General features: G+C 34.9%; 1 protein-coding gene across 1 annotated transcript in view; it reads right to left on the bottom strand.

The window, feature by feature from the left end:
- The window catches only part of LOC145291924 (serine incorporator 5-like), a 317833-nt gene extending 308486 nt beyond the window's left edge, over positions 1-9347 (bottom strand). Inside the window, exon 1 of the mRNA XM_080137782.1 lies at positions 9157-9347. The gene's annotated coding sequence lies outside the window, so the exon portion shown is untranslated. The remainder of the gene's footprint in view (positions 1-9156) is intronic.
- Between the last annotated feature and the right edge of the window lie 11784 nt (positions 9348-21131).

Below are 21131 nucleotides of genomic sequence, written 5' to 3' on the forward strand. Positions count from 1 at the left end.
TTTTTTCTATGGTTTGGCCTCTTTTATTGTTTTTTTTTTACTGCCCCACCATATATTGTGACTATTGAAGTCTCCCAGTAGTAGAAAAGGTTTAGGTAGTTGTTTGATTATATTGTTTAATTGTTTTGTTTATTGTTTCGTTTGGTGGTATATAGAGTGAACACAGGGTTACTGTTTTGTGTAGTGTTGCAGTTATTGCAACAGCTTGCATATTTGTTTTTAAGTTCACTTTGCTGTGTGGAATGTTTTCGCTTATCAGTATTGATGATCCACCGGTGGCTTTGCATGAGAATTTGTTTATGTGGTTGTATATTGAGTAGTGTTGTATGATAATTTTGTCATTTTCTTTTAAGTGTGTTTCCTGTTTCCATTTTTCCTAGAATTTGGAATCTATTTTGAATGTCTACTGTTTGGTTTTCTTCTTTTCTGGTTCCTTTGCGGAGGGTGCTAGGTGAGTGTTCTTTTGATTTTGGGATGTTTTCAGTTTGTGTGGGTTTTTTGTTAGAGGATTGTGTTTGATTTTTGGGATCTGGTGGGATTTTACTCTCAACTGTTTGGTAGTTATTTCCAAGTACAGCTGGAGTTGACGGCAGTTGCCGTAAGGTGGCCCTCAATGTCTCAACTAGTTCACAAAGTGATTTTATGAGGGTAGAGATTTCCTTTAGTTCAGTGTTTTCTATTGTTTTTAATTGATTTTTGGTTGCACCTGCATATGATCTAGTTGGTTCTGTTGTGGTGGCTGTTTCAATAATTTTCCTGGCTTCAGTAAAACTTATGTTTTTGGTATATTTGAGTTCATTTATTTTTTTTTCTTTGATCCAGTTTTGGCAGAGCGATGAGTATACTGGATGGTTCTCTCCACAGTTTGAACATTTTATATTTCCTTGGCATTCTGTTTCCTGGTGTTCGTTACTGCTACACTTTGGGCATACTGCTTTCCTGGTGCAGTATTCTTTGAAGTGGCCAAATTTTTGGCAGTTTAGGCAGCGAAGTGGTCTGGTGATATATGTTTCTACTTTAATGTTAATATATCCAATCTTGAGTTCAGTTGGTGGAGTGGGAGTATTGAAAGTTAATATGTATGTGTTGGTGTTAATTGTTTGTTCGTTTCTTTTTATTGTAATTCTTTTAGTATCTATAACTTTTGATTTTTTAGGTTTGTTTTTATTTCATCTAGAGAGCAGGTGTTTAGTTCTGGACATCTGATGACTCCCTTTGAGGTGTTGAGGGTTTTGTGAGGGTAGGCTTTGATGTTTATATCATGGAACTTTGTCCATGTTAAAATTTCTTCGGCACTACTTTTAGTAGATACTTGTACGAGTAAAGTTCCATTTTTTAATTTTTTAATTTGTTTTGTGTTCAGATTTTTGTTGATAATTCTTTCGATTTTGAATCGGGACATTTTTGTTATTTGTATATTATCTTGCGATTCCAAGATTATATACTCTGGAAAGTTTGTGTTTTCATCTTCATCGCTTTCTGGATGGGGCCTTTTAATTTTTTTGGAAACCATAGAATATTTTTGTTTTTTTCATCATCCTTGCTCTCCACCCTCCTCGGAGCCCTAAATTGGGAGATGGTTGGGAGGAAACCAATTCGCCCAAGCATCTCAGGGATACAATGATGATATACTCAAACAGTGAGTATAGCTGCTTATGACGATTTTTTTCATTTCCTTGGACCCAGCAAGGTGTAGAAAGGGTTAGTTGTCAATAGCATCAGTTTTCACCATCTGATTGGCCCTTGCCATCGCCTTCTAATGATAGTATGTGTGTGTTTTTTTAAAAAATTTTTTATATGAGTACAATGTGTTTGTGTTTCTCTTTATGGGGGTTTACTATTATTAGGGACTGCTATGACTAGCCGGTTGGTCGGGTCGAGCCTGCCCGACCGCCTGTCTAGTCGAAGTAAGGGCCAAAGTGGAGTGTTGCTAAATCACGGCCATTTGGTTCCAAGGTCGTGAGTTGCTCAGCCACCAGGATCCCGTTCTAAGGCATTACGGGACTTTTACTCTCTGCAGGGGTGCAGTCGGTGTATTCTGATACTCCATCGACAGGGTCTGGGAGTGGGGGGGGGAGATAAAAAAGGGACGGAGAGGGGCTGTTGTTTTTGTTTTTGGTTTTGCAGAACAAAATTAAGTTTTACAAAAAAGATCAGAAAACAAAAAACATCAATGTAGGTGCATTTCGTCTCAGGAAGCCAAAAGACAGCCTGATCTGATAGCACCAGCATTATTTATTGAAAGGAAAACCCAAAATTATATCTTTATATACTGAACTGACATCTCTAAATTATATGGAAGCCGAAATGATTACAGACTATATTATAAGCGCCGAAACAACAGCAAATTCATTAAAAATGTCTAGCAAAGTTATTAATGACAGTCTATTAATCTTCATGGTCCTTAAATGGTTGCAGAGTGATTTTAAGCTGTTTATTACTATGATAGCTCAGAAAGAAAAACCCATGACGTTTAGTCAATTCAAAGTAGCACTTAAAAGTTATGAGAAAACTGAGAAAATAATCACAGAAAAAAACAAATCTACAAATATGAAATTTAAAAATGGCCACTTAAAAACACCAAAATTAAATTATACCTTTCACTTGAATAAAAACCACAACTTTTCCAAAAACAATTTTTCTCTTAAGAAAAGGAAGAATAGTATTTGCTATAACTGTGGGTGACCTAATCACAAGTTTCCAATGTAGATACAAAAATTTCAAAGGGGACTCCATTAAAAATGTGGAGAGCTCTGTTAGCAAACATACATTTTTATTTTCATATACATTTGACGCTTTAACAAACGAACAACTTTCTTGTCAATTGTGGTGCAACGGCACATGTAATTTCAAAGGAATTGGATTTTATCTTTTTTGATCCTAACTTTACTCCTCAGAGTCACTTTGTAGAAGTAGCCGACGGCAGTCGAGTAAATGATATTTTCAAAGATCATTGCGGACACTTTTTGAAATGGCAAGATGCCTCCTGAGGATTGTGTGACTAATGCCCATAGTCCACTTGGAAACGCAGACCACATAGTGCTATCAGTTAACATCACATTTAAATCCCAACCTCAAGGTGAGGAACCATTGCTCAAAACAACAAGCTACTACAACAGGGCTGACTGGGAAGCCATTAGAGAGCACATCCGAGATGCCCCATGGACTGATATCTTCTCTCTTCCTGCTAAACAGTGTGCCAATGAGACAACTGAATGGTGCAAAGTGGGCACTGGAGCACATGTTCCCACACGGAAGTATTATAACAAGCCCCACTCACCCCCATGATTCACCGCAGGTTGTGCAGCTGCCATTGCACAAAGACAGCATGCATTCCACCAGTTTGTATGTCATAAGTCAAATACAAATAGACAAAAATTCATAGATGCTAGAAATCATTGTAAGAGTGAAATAGCAACAGATAAAAGAAAGCATGCTGAAATAATCAGGGAATGCATTAAATCGTAAAAGATAGGAACTCGTGATTTCTGGAAAATCTATAATAGTGTTATAAATAAAGGGCAATCAGTAATTTGCCCACTGAACAACAACCAGAAGGTTGTATGCACGACAATGGAAAAGACGGAACTGCTTGCCCGGCGATTCACCTCCAATTCCAACTCCAACTTAGAGCCAACAAACAACTCCCTCCCAAATTTTCCTATGCGAACTAAAGCCACATTAGATGATGTAAAAAAAATTAATTTAAAAACAGGAACATAGAAAAATAATTGAATTAAAAAATGGAAAAATTTATACAAACATTCAGAATAGGAATGTATGGATGCACGTTTTGGGGAAAAAAGAAAAATATCACACCCCTTCCTCTCTTTTAATTACATGACGTCACGTTCAAAGTCTTTTGACTGCCTGAAATTTTGGGCTATATTCCATGTATACAAAATTTTAGTTTGTTGCGTTTTGCGGATGGCAAAAGCACTCGGTTTGGGGCTAATTAATGTATGTTTTGTAAAAACAAAGTGGTTTTATTTTTTATTATTTAATTCAATATCTTAGGACTTTATTAATTATCTTTGAAATAGATCCAGAAAACTGATATTTATCCTTTAAAGGATTTTTACAATGAATTTATTTAACTTCAAAATTTAGCAGAATTGAGTAGCTCACCATGAAAACATTTCATTTTTCATAACTTTTTTTTTTCACGTGTACAAATATTTTTTTTTTCTTTTGGAAATTAAGTTTAGTCTCTAATCTTTCAAATACAATACAAAAAGTAGTCGGAAACCTACAAAAAAATTATGATAAATTGGCTTTCAAAACTAGGCCTCCTTATTTTTGTCCGCCCATTTTTGCCCGTACCTACTGCTATGACACCAGACATATGTTACACAGTAATGAAACTATCACAAAAATTATCAAGACCGACAATGAAGGATTTAAAGTCCTTAGTTATTTAAGGAACAGGATTTAGTATTGAGAAAATCAACAAGTCCCCTAAAATTAGAAGAGTTTTCAGATTCAGATTGAGGAAACGATGAAGATCGTAAAAGTATATCTGGATATTGTTTCAGACTATCAGAAAATGGGCCTATTATTTCATGGAAATTTAAAAAGCAATAGATTGTATCTCTTTCTATGTGTGAGGCGGAATTCAGAACCAGAATTAACTAAAACCCCCGAAGTAATTGTGATAATCAAGCCAGCATAGCCTTAGCACACAATAATTCACCAAAGATCTAAGCATATAGATAATAAATATCACTCGTCTAGCTGTAAACACTATCAATAATTTCCCCCACTCTTTATCTGTGCCTAAACCTAAACGTAGATTCCATGAACAAAGCTTCTTTCTTAGAACTGCACGCCTGTGGAATTGTCTTCCGTTTTCCTGCTTTCCGGCTGACTACAATATGGTTGTGTTCAAGTCTAAAGTAAAGAAGTTCTTGATGAGCCGTTCCATATAAGTTATTAAATTTACCAAATTTTCATTACTAATAATTACTATATTGACCAATTTCTACTGTACACTCTTTAACCCTTATCCTTGAGTGGCCTCTGGGCCTTGATAATGTGGTGATGCCTTTGTAAAAAAAAAAAAAAAAAAAATCACTTCATAAGAAAGGAAGTAAAAAATTGTTATTGTATTTACAATCTAATCTAATAATGCTAAGTACATAGCATCAGAACAAAATATTGCCGATTTATTCACAAAAATAAAATTGAAACCTTTTGCCTCTAAACTTGTCTGAATTTGACTTTAAATAACTTTTCACAAGCCCAAATATATATTAAAAATTGTCCTGGGCAAGACGTTAAACTGCATTCATTTTGTTTGTATTAACATTTTAACATACAAATGCGTGACAAATACTTTTACTGAAATAAAAAAAAATCACTTTTTCATACATTTTCTTTGTATTTTTTTTTTACAAATACTTTTTACATACTTACTTTCAGACATGCATAAATTAAAATCGACATTTTTTTACTTTTTTTGCACAATACTTTAATTTACCGAAAATTTCCTATTTTTTTGGTTTGTTTTAATTAACAAAAATAAATTTGTTTTTTTTACAGATATATATATATATATACATATATATATATATATATATATATATATATATATATATACATATTTTAGAACGAGAATGTATGATTAAAATTAAAAAATGGCTTCCTTTTTTCACAAGCTCACCTTTTCAAAGTAAAAATTAATTTTTTTTTCCATACATATTTTTCTTTGGCATTTAAACAAAATTAAAAAATGGCTTCCTTTTTTTTTACATGCTCAAATTTTAAGATTCAGATGACTTCTGTTTTTATTTTTCATATTTGAATATATTATATATTTATTTTTGAACAGAATTAAAAATGAACTAAAAGGACTTCCCCATTATATAAAAAATAAGGTTGTATGTGTGTTGCAATAAGAAATATGTAAAAATAAAAGAAAGCCGAAATAGCTTGTAAATGAAAACCGAAATAGCTTGTAAATGAAAAAAAAAAATTGTCAGCACTCCTTTTCACCAATACTGCAATTCGTACTAGCCCTTCTTTACTTAAACTGTAATTCATAATACCAACTCTCAAAATCTCTCAGCTGTAAAAAAAACTTATCGCTCCATTTTTTGGTGTTTTTAAAAAATCTATACCAAATTTAAAGTAGTTTTAAATGTTTTTTTTATTTCATTTCAAATATGAATTCTCTTTATGGGCAAAAAAAAAAATCAATGATGCAGGCTTATTTGTTGTATATTTGATTTTTGACCACTTTTTCGAATCTCTATGGATTGTAAAACATACCTAAAAGTACTTGTTCAGTTGAAAAAATTGGTTGCTATGTCATATGATTCGTTTTTCGTTGTCTCATTTACATGTATGTGCACTTGCATGCACAAAATGGCCACCAGTGATAACATAAGGAATTACATTGCAGAATAAAAGTCTTAATATTCAGAAAACTACTTGTCTGCCCCAAATTTCAATGTGATATTCGTTTCCAGCAGACCCCAAAACCTGTAACAGTCGCCATAGAGGTGTTCAAATTTTTGTTTAAAATCACTAACATTTTATGCATTACCATTCACATCATCATTTTGTGTCTACCAATAATCGTGCATACTAAGGATGATGCTAGTCGTTTTAATTGAATCAGGGAAGTCGCGTTTTTTTTCTTTTTTTTTTTTGCTATTGTTTATGTTAATTTTATTAATTAGAGGTCTTTGTACATTTTTTTGAAAAGAGGCACTAAAATCAAGTTGACCCCCCCCTATAAATAAACATCTTTTAACAATTAAAATAATTTCAAGTTGTAGTTAAATTTTCTATTTTATAATTGCCAATAGACAGTCATTTTTTTTTATATTATCTAAGAATATTTTTAAAATTGGAAAATCTTACTCCAAAATTTTTGTTTAAAACTTCATACCATAGAATATTGGAATTTTATTCTATTTATATCTTTTAAAAATTAATTATTTTTTAGAATTCTGTTTTTGTTGCAATTTAACTTATTATAATATATATATGGAGAAAAAAACGTTGATTTTTAAAAACATAATAATATTGACTTTAAGTCCATTTTTTATTTACAACTTCAAGGCAATTTTGTGATGTTATATATATATATATATATATATATATATATATATATATAACATTACAAAATTGACTTGAAGTTGTAAATAATTACTTCATTTACTCACTTAAATTAATATACGAAAGTATAAATTTATGCGTAAACTTTAAGTATTTACTTCAACAGTGCTCAATATGTAGGTAAAGCTAGTTAGTAAGTTATAAAATATAGATGGTGATTAAGCTACAGTGAATATTTTGCGTTTCATCCAATCTAGGATTCTTCAGGCTTATGCGAGAATTTTGTGGTTATAAGTACCTTATAAAACCGTATAAAAACGCGAGACAACCACAAAATTCTCGCATAAGCCTGAAGAATCCTAGAGTGGATGAAACACGGAATATTCAGTGTAGCTTAATCGCCATCTATATTTTATAACTTACTATAGATATATATGAGCAAACAGTTAATAAAATATGTTAAAAAACACTTTGAAATGAGTTAAAAACATATTTAATCTGAAAAGGAAACACTAGATAAATGGATAGTCCTTAATCCGCAGAGTTTCGAAGAAATACTTTCCTTCTCATCAGAGGGTATGAATTAGCAAAATGCGGGATCGGATTTTGTATGCAGAAGTATTTGATGAAACAACAAGTAAGTCAAAGATCTTACTTGAAAACTCGGAAGTAGAGTGAAAAGCACATCTTATTTTTCTTTTATTAATATTACTGGAATCTTTTCTTTTTTTCCTTGTACACATTTTTGTGAATTATTCCATGGATTTCTGCCTTTGGATTATTATGGACCATCTTCTTCCAATTACGGGATTTCCTTGGATTTTACTTGTACAAATGGAAATTCTTTTAACTTTCTTGAAGTTTTACATTTGGATTTTACCGTCACTGGATTTTTTATCTTTCACCAGACTATCCATTCGTGTGTAATCACATTTTTCTTTACCATATTCCCTCTGCTTCACTTTTTTTGTTTTCAAGTAAGATCTTTGACTTACTTGTTGTTTCATCAAATACTTTTGCATGCAAAATCCGATCCTGCATTTTGCTAATTCCTACCCTCTGATGAGAAGGAAAGTATTTCTTCGAAACTCTGCGAATTAAGGACTATCCATTTATCTAGTGTTTCCTTTTCAGATTAAATATGTTATTAACGCATTTCAAAGTGTTTTTTTAACATATTTTATTAGCTGTTTGCTCATATTATAAGCTCTATTTCCTATTTGGTTTTATCGAGCTTTTATATCTGGCTGAGATAATTTTATAAATATTAATTCTTTAATATTTATAATTTACTTTAATTTTACTATCTTGGATCATTTTGGTAAATTCAATTGTAATTTTGATTATATATATATACATATATATATATATATATATATATATATATATATATATATATATATATATTGTTTTAAATACGGATTTCTCCCTCTTATTTTAATGACAGGTGCCCGAAAAAATGGCGTCTCCATTTTCGGCGATAAACTGTAGAAGTACCAAATTCTTTTACAATAATTATATTTTTATAAAAAGGTTTATCGCTGTACGTGAAAAAGACAAATGGCGGCGAGCTGACTGTTAGAAATGTGAATTTTGTAAAAAAAAAAAAAAAATGAGTTAAAACGAAAAAATTATACAAAATACTGTTAGAAACCCACCCAATATATGTGACCCGTGACGATGACATATATTCTGTAGGTTTCTAACAATAATTTGTATAATATTTAGTTTTAACTCATTTTTTGAAACTTAACAAGAGCTCGCCGCCATTTGCCTTTTTCACATACATCGATAAACATTTTTATAAAAATATAATTATTGTAAAAGAATTTGTTAAAAGCTAAAAAAAAGTCATATTTAAGTAAAGCAATTTGATTAGCTAACGAAAGTTAAACATTTTATTTTTACCTTTTTCACACACATCGATAAACACTGCAATTTTTAAACCAAATAAACGTTTTAAAGCGAATAAAACCGCTCTAAAAACTTTTCCAGATAGGTAGAAGAGTTACTTATCTTGCCTTTGGTAGCATTTATTCGTTGTGTTTATAATTTTTTTTTTTCGTATCTCTGTAAATTGATGAAACTTACCTTACAATGAATGTTTTTCTTTTCTTGATTTGAATTTTAATTTAATTAAAGTTTCATAAAAATTGTCCAATAATTATTCAAGAATATTTTCATTTTTCTTTTTTTAGTTTTCTAATGAAAGTTATTTTTTTTCCATTAAAATTGTTTGCATTTTTTCTGTTAATTCTTCTTTGAATTGTCTTCGTATTGAACTAAAAATAATATGATTTTCATTGAAAAAAAAAAAAAAAAATGAACAGCGTTTGAATAATAAAAAAAAAAAAAATCACGAAAATTTCGTTCGGCATCTTCCGTAAACTGCTCGGGAAATGTCGACGATAGGACGGTCATTGTTCTGCATAAATACCAAAATAGTATCCACCCCCACCCTGTTTTCAATTATTGTAAATCAGAACCCTAAACTACCCCCACCCCCAAAAGAGGGGACTTATTCAGATTTTAACTCATCGCGTCTTCGGCATTTTTCGGCAACGGTTACGGAAAATGCCGACAATGCAAAGACCGTTGCAGAGATGCTAAATTCAAAACGCAGCGTTTGTAAATCAAACTTGATATAAAATAACAAAATTAAGAAATAAAAATAAAATTTTAAATGAATGTAAAGCAAGAAAAAATAGTTTAATTGTCTGAAAGGATGTTTTTTGGCGAACCCGAACGAGAATAATCACCCCCCTCGATATATTACTGTCGAATCAATAATAATTTACTGAAAAAAAAAAAATGCCAAAAACAACAAATAAACAAGCGAAAGCCATTCTTAACATGGGCAGGTTGGGGGTGTTTATTCTTTAAGTCATTTTTAACATGGGATGTTGGGAGATGTTTATTCTGAAAGCCATTCTTAACATGGAGAGGTTGGGTTTTTTTTACGAAAGCCATTCTTAACATGGGGAGGTTGGGAGTGAAAGCCATTCTTATAGGGGGTGATTTTCGTTCAGGTCCGACTGTTTTTTTGGTATTTGTTTTTTGGAATAAGCACCTTGAGAGACGTTCGTAACATGGGAAGGTTGGGGGGTTTATACTACGCTGGGTAAGTTCAAAAAAGTACTCCATTTTTTTTTTTTTTTTCAAGAAAAATAAGTTTCAAATAGATTGTTTTTGTTTGTTTAATAAATAATTTTTACGACGAAATATGAATTTATTTTGTTACTTATGCAGAATACGGAGCTACATTTTTTTTTAATAGCATAGTATTTTCAAGTTAAATCTAAATTTTCTAGAATTTTTGGTGCTAGTAAGTGCACTTACTGATCCACGCGATTTTTTAAATCATATTTCTAAGTTTAATCAAAGTTTTATGATATGTTTTTTTGGTATTTTTTTAGATTAGGTCCACCTCCACCTCCACAATCTGTAAAAGTCGTCATTTAAAATGACGACTTTTATAGATTTTCGACTATGCTGAATACGGAAATCGCATTGAAATTTTGCAGAAATAAGTAGTTATCGACAAAAGTTGTTTTATGCATTGTATTCTTTGGCGGCCATCTTTGTTACGCGCGTAGATTTGTTTATGGCGCGCGCGCACGGAAAAAAGATGGCCGCCAAAGAATACAATAAATAATACAACTTTTTATATCTCGATAACTACTTATTTCTGCAAAATTTCAATGCGATTTCCGTATTCAGCATAGTCGAAAACCTTAAAAAATGTCATTTAAAAGAAAATTGTGGAGGTGGACCGTTTTTTTTTTTTATTCAATTGTAAGGTTAAAGTACAGAATAGGTACAAAGCACCCTCCCCATGTTAAGAATGGCTTTTTAAATAATAACGTTATTATTTAAGCACAGATCAATAAGTGCACTGCACTAGTGCACTCACTAGTAGTACCGAATTTTTTGTTTATTAAATTGTTTGGTGAAATTACAGGATAGTTTTTTAAGCCATTTTTTTTCTTAAATAACGTTATTTCAGCACGGTCCGTCTTCTGCGTGAGTATTGTTTTTTTTTTTTTTTTTTCTTATTAAGTTCTCATTTTTTTTCTTTTTCACTTAGTAAATACTTTTTACGTCGAAAACATGGAAATAATAAATTTTAAAAATAAATTTGCATAATATATATATATATATATATATATATATATATATATATATATATATATATATATATATATATATATATATATATATATATATAAGAAATAGATGATAACAATTGTAAGAAAATGATACTTTACTTGTCTCCTTTGCACCTCCTTCGCAATCGTTTTTTTTTTTTCTTGAGAAAAAGCGATAATTCCTTCGGAAGAGTTAATGGAGTTCGCACGACGTGATGAATGAAATGCATTTTCACATTAACACAAAATACTTTTTAAAAAATATCTTTCAATAGACTTCACACAATTTATTGAAATTCTGTCGTCTGCTCACAGCTGATTGAGACTAATGGCGTTGGCGGCATTTTCCGTAATCATGCCGGAAGATGCCGGAGACGCGATATTGCTAAAATCGGAATAAGTACCAAACGAGATCATACTTTTTTTTTGGGGGGGGGGGGCGGTTACGTATGAAGACTGAAAAATTTGGCGAAAAAAAAAATAAAAAAAAATAGGTGGTACTTTCGCGTTGTGCGCACCGGATTTCCGTAAATGTTTACTCGGGTTCGACTGGAAGGTGATGTAAACTGTCGGAATATGCCGAGCGTAGATCAAGTTGATCAGCCAATGGAGGAAAAAAAAAAAAAAAAGAGATAACAAACGCACTTGGTTAACAAAAAACAAAGCAGACCGCTTTTAATAAATTGGAAGAAAAAGAAAAATAGTTTTTAATTTTAATTAGTCAATAGAAAAAACGAAAATGAATTTAACAAGCTTGGATGAATTATTACAGACGCTGAAGCAAGTAATCAATGAATAAATTAATACTGTGTTCAATTTGAGATGCAGATGTTGCAGAAAATGCATGCTACCCAACTCTAACACTAAAAGAAGGCGAACAGTTTTCCTGAATAATTCTCACTACTTTTCTTAGAAAAAAAAGAAAAAAGAAATATTAAAAGTTACAAAAAAAAGAAAATCATTTTTTCCTTAAAATTCTCGTGAAAAGAAAAGTTTCTATTTATTTACGCTAAAGATTTACAAAAAAAAAAAAAAAAAATTATTCATGAGACCTACGGTAGGTTGTTTTATTTTATTTGATTGTGTTTCCCCCTATTTTTGGTGAGGGGGTACTTGTTTAGTTTAATCAAGACATTAAAAAAATGAATATATATATATATATATATATATATATATATATATATATATATATATATATATATATATATATATATATATATTATTATATTGTACGTATTCGTTATGGAAAAAAGTTATACAAAAAAAATATAATTTAATTTGATCAAATTTTTTTGTTTGTTTGTTTTTTACAGAATGATATCAAATTTTAATGAGATCGATCAGTCGCGGCCATTTTGTTTATTTCACGGATGAGGAGAAGGTGGGGGCAGGGGAGATAACTCCAATTACCGCTTAAAGTTTATCAAAATTTGACAAGATTATTTTAAACCATGGACAGAAAAAATACCTAGATAAATATTTTAGTTTTTTTTTCACTTTTTTTTTACGGAGTTTTCTGGCCTTTCATAATCCCTGTTTCATTTTGTCCTTTGTTAATCACTTTTTCATTTTAAGACACCCTCTTCTCGTTAGCAAAATAAACAAGATGGCCGCGACACGATCGATCTCATGAAAATTGGATTTTCCTTTGTATTAAAAAAAACACAGAAATAACTGCTTGATCAAGTTAAGTGATTTTTTTGTAAAACTTCATTCCATAACGAGTACGTACAATATAGTTTTTATTCAATATTTTCATTTTTTTATGTCTTGATTAAACTAAACAAGTACCTTGTTTTGTTTCATTGTAATATATCCGATAAATGTTATTTCTTTTGTTTCGTAGCATTATTAAATTTGATCAGCTCTCGGCATAATTCGGCGGTTTCAGTTTATGTCAGCTGCCGATTGAACTCTTGTTGCAGAGGGTTTAACAACCAGTTACAAAAAATAGTTGACCGTACAACTAAAATATATCAGACACAGAGGCAAAAAAAAAAAAAGAAACAGCAAAGCAAAAGGAAGAATGACGAAAAAGCTGGTCAGTTTAATGAGGACGAATCACCTTTTATTTAGAAAAAAGAAATAAGCAAGAATGACAAGCTGCTGAAGGCTGCAAGTGGTGCTGGAAGGCTGTAGGAAAGTGTGGCTGATGCTGGAAGGCTGTAGGAAGCTGCGGCAGGCACTGGAAGGGTGCAGGGTGATGCGACAGGCACTAGAAGACTGGAGAAAGATGCGGCAGGTGCCGGAAGGGTGTAGGAAGGCTGCAGGAGGGTGTTGCTGACGCTGGAAGACTAGGAAGCTGCGGCAGGCACTAAAAGGGTGCAGGAAGGTCCGGCAGGTACTGGAAGGGTGCAGGAGGATGCGACAGGCACTGGAAGGCTGCAGAAAGATGCGGCAGGCGCCGGAAGGATGTAGGAAGGCTGCAGGAGGGTGTTGCTGAAGGCTGCAGAAAGATGCGGCAGGCGCCGGAAGGATGTAGGAAGGCTGCAGGAGGGTGTTGCTGACGCTGGAAGACTAGGAAGGCACTAAAAGGGTGCAGGAAGGTCCGGCAGGTACTGGAAGGGTCCAGGAAGATGCGGCAGGCACTAGGAGGCTGCAGAAGAATGCGGCAGGCACTGGAAGGCTGCTGGAGTGATCCGAAGGTCACTGGTTGGAGAAGGGAGGTCTCAGGAAGCAGACAAGCAGTAGTAGTTTGTGGATCGCATAAGAATGGTTTGAGAATCGCATATTAATGTAGAAAAAGGTAGCCATGAAAAGGGCTAGCCTTGACAATTTTTTAATATTGAAGCGTTCTTAGATTATCGTAATTTGTAAATTATATAAAAAAGGTACATTGCGCATCTTATTTAATTTGTAAATGGTAAAAAAAACATGTCCATCTTATTAAATTGTAACTTAAAAAAAAACATTTTTTTCTTTCATTATTCATCAAGTGAAGATATTATTGATATTCCATGATCAGAAGATAATATAAAATATTATTAATTGTAATTTTTATTAATGTTATTTGTCTGTTGCTTAAACATTGTGTTGGAGAATTTAGTTTTTTTTAAATTTTTTTTTTTTTTTTTTTTTATTCAATTTTCACCCCAAACAAGGCACAGTGCCACTTTGAAGCAGGGGGCTACTATTAGGGAATTAATTAGCGGGGTCATTATGAAGGGAGAAGAGTAGAAAGATGTTTGTTAACATTACACTTGAACTTCTGCATATCATTGCAGTTGGGAAAGCAGAATCCCGGAAGGGAGTTCCAAAGACCCGCAGTTCTGGGGAAGAAACTATTGGAGTAAAAGGCTTTCTTGCACCTAGGGATCTCCACTGTAAAGGGATGAGACTTAGTAGCTTGTCGGGTTTGTCGGGGGTAGTTACGTCGGGGAGGTACAAGTGTTTGCAGTTCGTCAGAGCATTCACCATTAAAGTATTTGTAGAACAGGCAGAGGGATGCAACATCTCGTCGATGGGACAGAGGTTGAAGCCCAGATGACAGTTCAGGACCTATCAGGTTTGCGACTCTTTTTTGAACCCTGTCCAGGAGCGAGAGACAAGCAGCAGATGCACCAGCCCAGATGTGACAACAGTACTCCATACATGGGCGAATGGTTGCCTTATAGAGGTATAGGATACTGGCAGGCGTAAGTAGTTTTCTAGCACGGTAGAGGGAGCCAACCTTCCTTGCAGCAGCCTTGGCAATGCTCTCAATGTATCTATTCCAGTTCATATTCCCTGTAAACGTTAGGCCGAGGAGTTTAAAAGAAGTACTTTCAGGCAATGTGTTCTTGGCCATTGCTATTGGTGGTAGAGAAGGTTTCTTGTAGTTATTGAAGGAAACAAGCTTAGTCTTAGCAGCATTGAATGAGACCAACCATTTTTGTCCCCATTCCACTACGGATTGGAGGTCATCCTCTAGTGTTTCTGCCATTTTCTTGGATATGTGTTCATTTGTTTTCCCCTCATATCTGTTATAGAGAGTGGTGTCATCGGCAAATATACCCATCTCCGAAACAATATTATCAGGGAGGTCGTTTATGAATATCAGGAACAATAGAGGTCCAAGGATAGACCCCTGAGGCACTCCCGCATTTATGTCATATTGTTTGGATGTACGTCCGTCGAGGACAACTTTGATTTTTCTATTACTTAAGAAGGATTTAATTACGTTATGAATTCTTCCAGTGATTCCATATGATCTAATTTTCCTTAGAAGACCATCGTGCCATACCCTGTCAAAAGCCTTAGATATATCAAGGGCCACCGCTCTACCCTCCCCTGTTTTATCCAATGAACGGTATATACGTTCAGAAACTACAGTTAAGATATCTGCTGTTGAACGGGCTTGCCTGAATCCATATTGTTTGTCAGTCAAGAGTTTAGCAGCTGTTAGGTGCTGGACTAGGGCTTTATTAACTAAGGACTCAAATATTTTGGCGAAAAGCGGGAGGAGGCTAATGGGGCGATAATTTAGTGGGTCAGTTCTTTCACCAGAATTCTTGAAGACTGGTACCACAGAGGCGGTTTTCCAGCAGTCGGGAAAACAAGATTCGTTAAGGCATTTATTGTAAAGTTTGGACAGAACTGGAGCAACCTCGGCAGAGCATTTTTTTAATAGCACAGCCGGGATGAGATCTGGTCCACATGCTTTAGAGGTGTCTAGGTTTTTTATAATAGCATGTACCTGAGAAGGGGTGATTTTCAAGTCGTCAAGTGTGGCGTCTGTTCGCAGAGGAAAATCAGGGAGTGAGTGGTGTACCGAGTTCAGTGTGGAGTTTGAGGCAAACCGACTGGCAAGCAGATTAGCCTTGTCAGTTGCCGTGCAAGCAACCTCATGATTGTTTGTTAGTGGGGGAATAATTGACTGTCCATTATTAACTACGCTGTTGTAGATTTTCCAAAAATCCCGGGTTCCTAATTTCTGTGCTTCGATGCGCTTTCTGGTGGTTTCAGAGTAATCTGACTTAGCTGTGTCTATCACTCTCTTACAATTATTTCTAGCTTCTATAAACTTCTGTTTATTTGAGCTGGACTTATGTCGGTTGAATCTGCGGAACGCATGCTGCCTTTGACAAATGGCAGCTGCACAAGCAGAAGTAAACCATTGGGGGGAGTGGGGCTTGCTATAGTATTTCCGTGCGGGAACATGTGCTTCAATAGCAGTTTTGAACCATTCAGTTGTCTCATTTGCACACTGTTCCGCTGGAAGAGTAAAGATATTTTGCCATGGGGCATCTCTGATGAGCTCCCTGATGGCTTCCCAATCAGCCTTTTTGTAATACCTCGTTGTTTTGAGTAGTGGGTCTTCAGTTTTAGGGCGAGAATTTAGGCTGATTTCTACCATTATCACAGCGTGATCAGCATTCCCGAGTGGGCTATGGGCATTTGTTGTACAGTCATTGGGAACTGTTGTCAGAAAGAGATCTAGAAGTGAGGCATGTTGATCGTGCTGGTCTGGGAAACGTGTCGGAAATGTAACCATCTGAGATAGCGAATGAGATATAGAGAAGCTATATGTGGCGCTACCAGCTACGTCTGTGTGATTTGAGAATCCTAGCCAGTTACTGTGGTGGACATTGAAGTCACCAAATACATGTATTTGTGCGCTAGTATCGAGGGAGAGTGCTATATCTATGCTGTCTGAGACTTTGTTTATTAGGGTACAGTCTTGGTTTGAGGGAGAGCGGTAGAGAAAATATAAGTAGCTAATATTGTGTTGCATATTTAGTCTGAAGCACATAAAGGCCTGGCCCTCTGATTCTAGTTTTATTTCTCTAGTTAGGGGGAGGGTGTTTCGAATATAGACTCCAAGTCCATGCATATGTCTGTCCGAGTCCTTACGGTAGAGTGGGAGATAACCAGGCATGTTAAATTGCTCCACCACGCGGTCAAAATTTTTTCTGGCTTAGCAAAGGTTTCGGTTATCTCCCTTGCACTATTAAGTTTGTCATTGGTTTAATAGATATTTTTATTTAACCGGTGATTGGGTCTCCAAATTCTTCTTTTGTTTTTCTCGATGACAATAATTTAACGTTATCGGAGAATTATAACTTGTAGTTTAGTGCCTTTTTTATTCCCATGTAGGAACGACCATTTTGATCTTTCATTAATTGGGTTATTAATAGTGTTGGAGCATCATGGCTAATCAAATTTGCTTTTTTGAATAACGCCGACCCTAGCTTGGTTGAGAGAGAAGATAGATCTAAAAATCTAAAGATAAAAGGAATTTTTCTACGCATTTGCATAAATGGATATCCGAGCTGGACGATCTTTTCAACCAGTTAGTTTTGAAATCCTCAGTAGAGGAGAGATTGAATATTTGTCAAGATTCAGCATAGTTTATGGCCGAAGTTAGAAAGGAATTGGCAAGTTTGGGACCCAACCTTGGGAAGTCTAATGCTATTATTCCTATGAAGTGTCTCAATTCAGCAGGGATCTGTCGTCAAATAAATGTGAATTTCGTAGCTTCCTTAGAAAATTTGAATTCTTTACATCTAATTTGGATGATGCGGATAAACTCGTTTTACTAAAATCTAAATTGGCTTTCAATCTCGTATCTAATTTCGATATAAATCCCGAAAATTACGAGCAGGCTTTGGCTTGTTTGAAGGGAAAATTTTTAAATTCATTCTTGATTATGAACCAAATTTTTGAGGATATTATTCCTCAATCAGTGAAATTTTTGCCAATTAAAGACTTCAAAATTCTTCTTGAGTGTGTTAAGGTAGAATTGACAGAGATGGACAAATCCTTTAATACAGATTTTTTTTTTCTGGTAATTCTACGTCAGGAACAATGATTGCTCACATTCTGTTCGCTAAATTTCCTGAACAGCGTGCACAGAGAGTTAACGAATAAATCTAATGAACGCTTCCCCTCTTTTTTTCCATCATGTTGTACACTTTCGACATTTTGGATATTATGATGACATCACTATTGGTTGCGCCGCGACGGGAAAATAGCTTCCCAAAAATGTTGACTTCTTCATCGGATCCAGAGTCTAATATGGCAATGAGTTCCGAGCCTAAACACATTAAATTAAGAAAGAGTAGTAGCAACTCTATGTCTTTCACTAATAATGGCAAGATTAATAAATTTTGCAAATTATTTAGGGTTACTGATCACCCGACTAAAGTTTGTCCCAAATATCAGGACTTTGACTCGAAAATTAAAAGAGCCAAAGAACTCAAATTATGTATCAGGTGCCTAGGTGAGCACTCTGAGACTGTGCAAGTGGATAGAAGGTTTTTCCTTATGCCTGCGCCATTTGTGGGTTTAAGAACCATTTTTTTATTATGTGCCCCAAAGTCCCAAACCTTTTGTAGGATGTACATCATTATCAGGACAGGGAAAATGTATATTTCCTGTATTCAAAATATCAATGAAGGCCAAAAGAGTGCCCGGACTATTTTTACTGTCTTTTGGATATAGGTAGCCAGAAATCTTTCTTTTCTGAGGTAATATTAAACCGGTTAAGTTATCTTTTCAGATCACCAGTTTTGACATAGACACAGCTTGAAATGGACATTCGAAATTTATTTGAGGCTTGTAACCTCAAAATCACTTCTTTTTTTTTTTTACATGGGGGTCACCACTTATCAAGGCCCAAAGGCCACTCATGGATAAGGGTTATTGCGTGTACAGTAATCAATGAGATAGTATTCTAGTAATCATTAGTATTGGGGGTTTTGATAGAGTGTCTTACTTAAGGAGGCGGTTTGTCAGGAGTTTGTTTATGTTGGACTTGAAGACGTCCAAATTGTAGTCAGGTGGGAAATAGGCAAGCGGCAGAGAGTTCCACTGGCATGCAGTTCTAAGAAAGAAGCTTTGCTCATGGACTCTGCGTTTGGATTTAGGCACAGATAAAGAGTGGGGAAAATTATTGACAGTAGTTTCAGCCAGACGAGTGTTTTTCGTGAAAGATTGGCGAGGGGGGACGAGGGATTGGAGCTCAGACGAGCACCTGCCATGGAAATAACTTTGTCTCATTGAGACGTTTTAATGCTCAAATGTGTGGTGACATGTTATTATCATTTGCAAACACCAATGCTTTTATGTTGGGCAAAATATTATATTATTGCACACAGTTGTGCTCTGTGAATCAACTGACTTTCATCATTACACTATATAATGTAATCTATCAGAGACGACAAAATTAAGGTCTACAGTTTGATCTGTCATTTGTCTGCCATTCGGACGGTTATCTACAGTGAACTCCATGAAGCTACCGGACTAGCAGTATCCATATTGGAAGACATCCCTCAACTCTTCAATCTGTTGTAATGTTCTTTGTCAGTGGAGTTTTGTATCCAGTATATCTGGAAGAGGAACTATTACCCTCTTAGGGTGTTACCAGCACAGTACGGCAGATAGCTAAAGATGACACATCTTTTGCAACTTGGATCTTTTTGCGTTAATAAAATTTACGTTGAAGTTTAAAAGGTGAGCCTCTTGTAATTTCTGATTGGTTTTCTTTCATTTCAACCAATGTGAGAGAATTTCTCACACATGTACAGAAATGGTCATCAATTATAACATAAGGAATTACATTGCTTAACATCCGGAAAATTACTTGTTTGCAGCAAAAATATGTATGCACTTGTGCATACAGAAATGGCCATCACTGATAACATAAGGAATTACATTGCATAATATCCGGAAAACTACTTGTTTGCAGCAGATTTAAATTTGTTCTCAGCATACTCGAAAACCTATAAAGGCCGTCAGTTTAATAGTGATTGTTAAGGTGGGAAGTAAGTAAAAATTTACCAAAAAAAGCGTTCAGACAGCCCCACCCCCAATATCACTAGGTAGCCAGAAAGGGAGTGCTCATTTTACGTTAAATTTATATAGAAAAGAGATTCCCACTTTTCTTCATATCATGAAAACTATTTCTTTGCGCCACTTTTAAAAGCTATATTCGTTACGGACAGGTCTAGACCTAGCCTCTGTTCTGTATTATCTCTGTCGTTTGCGGGGTTTCATTCACTATTTGCATTCTGGATGCGGAAGCTGGTGCTGGTGTTATTTGTGTTTGAAGGTCTTGGCTTTCCAGGTGTAGTGGGTTTGGTAGAATAGGCGATTGTGAAGCATGGATGCCCATCTTGTCACTTGGTAACCCGTCTGGTAGGGTGTCATCATAGGCCAGGTTGCGGGCACCTGTGTTTATTTTGCGGAGGTAACGGCAGTTTCAGAGTGTGGTTCTCCTGCTGTCGTTGACCACTATATGTTATTGTCTGTGAGGGAGGGTTTCAACAACTGTGCCTGTGTTGTCCCAGTGTAGGAGCTTGTGTCCATTTTGATTTTGAATTGACGCATGTTCCCTGATTCTTAGTTGGTTGAGTTGTTGCTTGTTTTCAGTATATTTGGTGTTGTTGGTGAACTACTGGTTGATGGTCCTATCACACATATCGGTGAGTTCCAACCATTCACAGTGGAATTTTGTTGGGTTTGGATAGTGGTCATCTACATCAATGACCTCCCTAAACACATACTTAAATCATTCGTTGACATCTATGCTGATGACACGACCATCTACGGCAACACATCAAAGGCTGTAAATGACGAAGTTCTCTCGGATTCTCTCTCCTCTGATCTCGAGCGTGTGGTTCAGTGGGGGAAGATGTGGCTAGTTACCTTTAATGCATCCAAAACCAAACTCCTATCCTTACATCATCAACGCTCTGATCCCCAGCTGGCATCAATTGTGATGGATGGCTCTCGTCTGGGTGAGGCCCCGTGTTTTGACAAGCTTCTGGGTTTGACCTTTACTCCTGATCTGAAATGGAACACATACATCAAGTCTGTTGCCAAGGTCGCTGGAAAGATGGTGGGATCCTTCTACCGCTCCAGAAGATATCTCACTACTGATGCAATTCTCTATCTATATAAAAGCCAAGTACGGCCAAGGATGGAATACTGTTGCCA

The sequence above is a fragment of the Euprymna scolopes genome, chromosome 13 (assembly GCF_053919585.1).
Source record: "Euprymna scolopes isolate OS-2025 chromosome 13, ASM5391958v1, whole genome shotgun sequence".
Taxonomy (NCBI): domain Eukaryota; kingdom Metazoa; phylum Mollusca; class Cephalopoda; order Sepiida; family Sepiolidae; genus Euprymna; species Euprymna scolopes.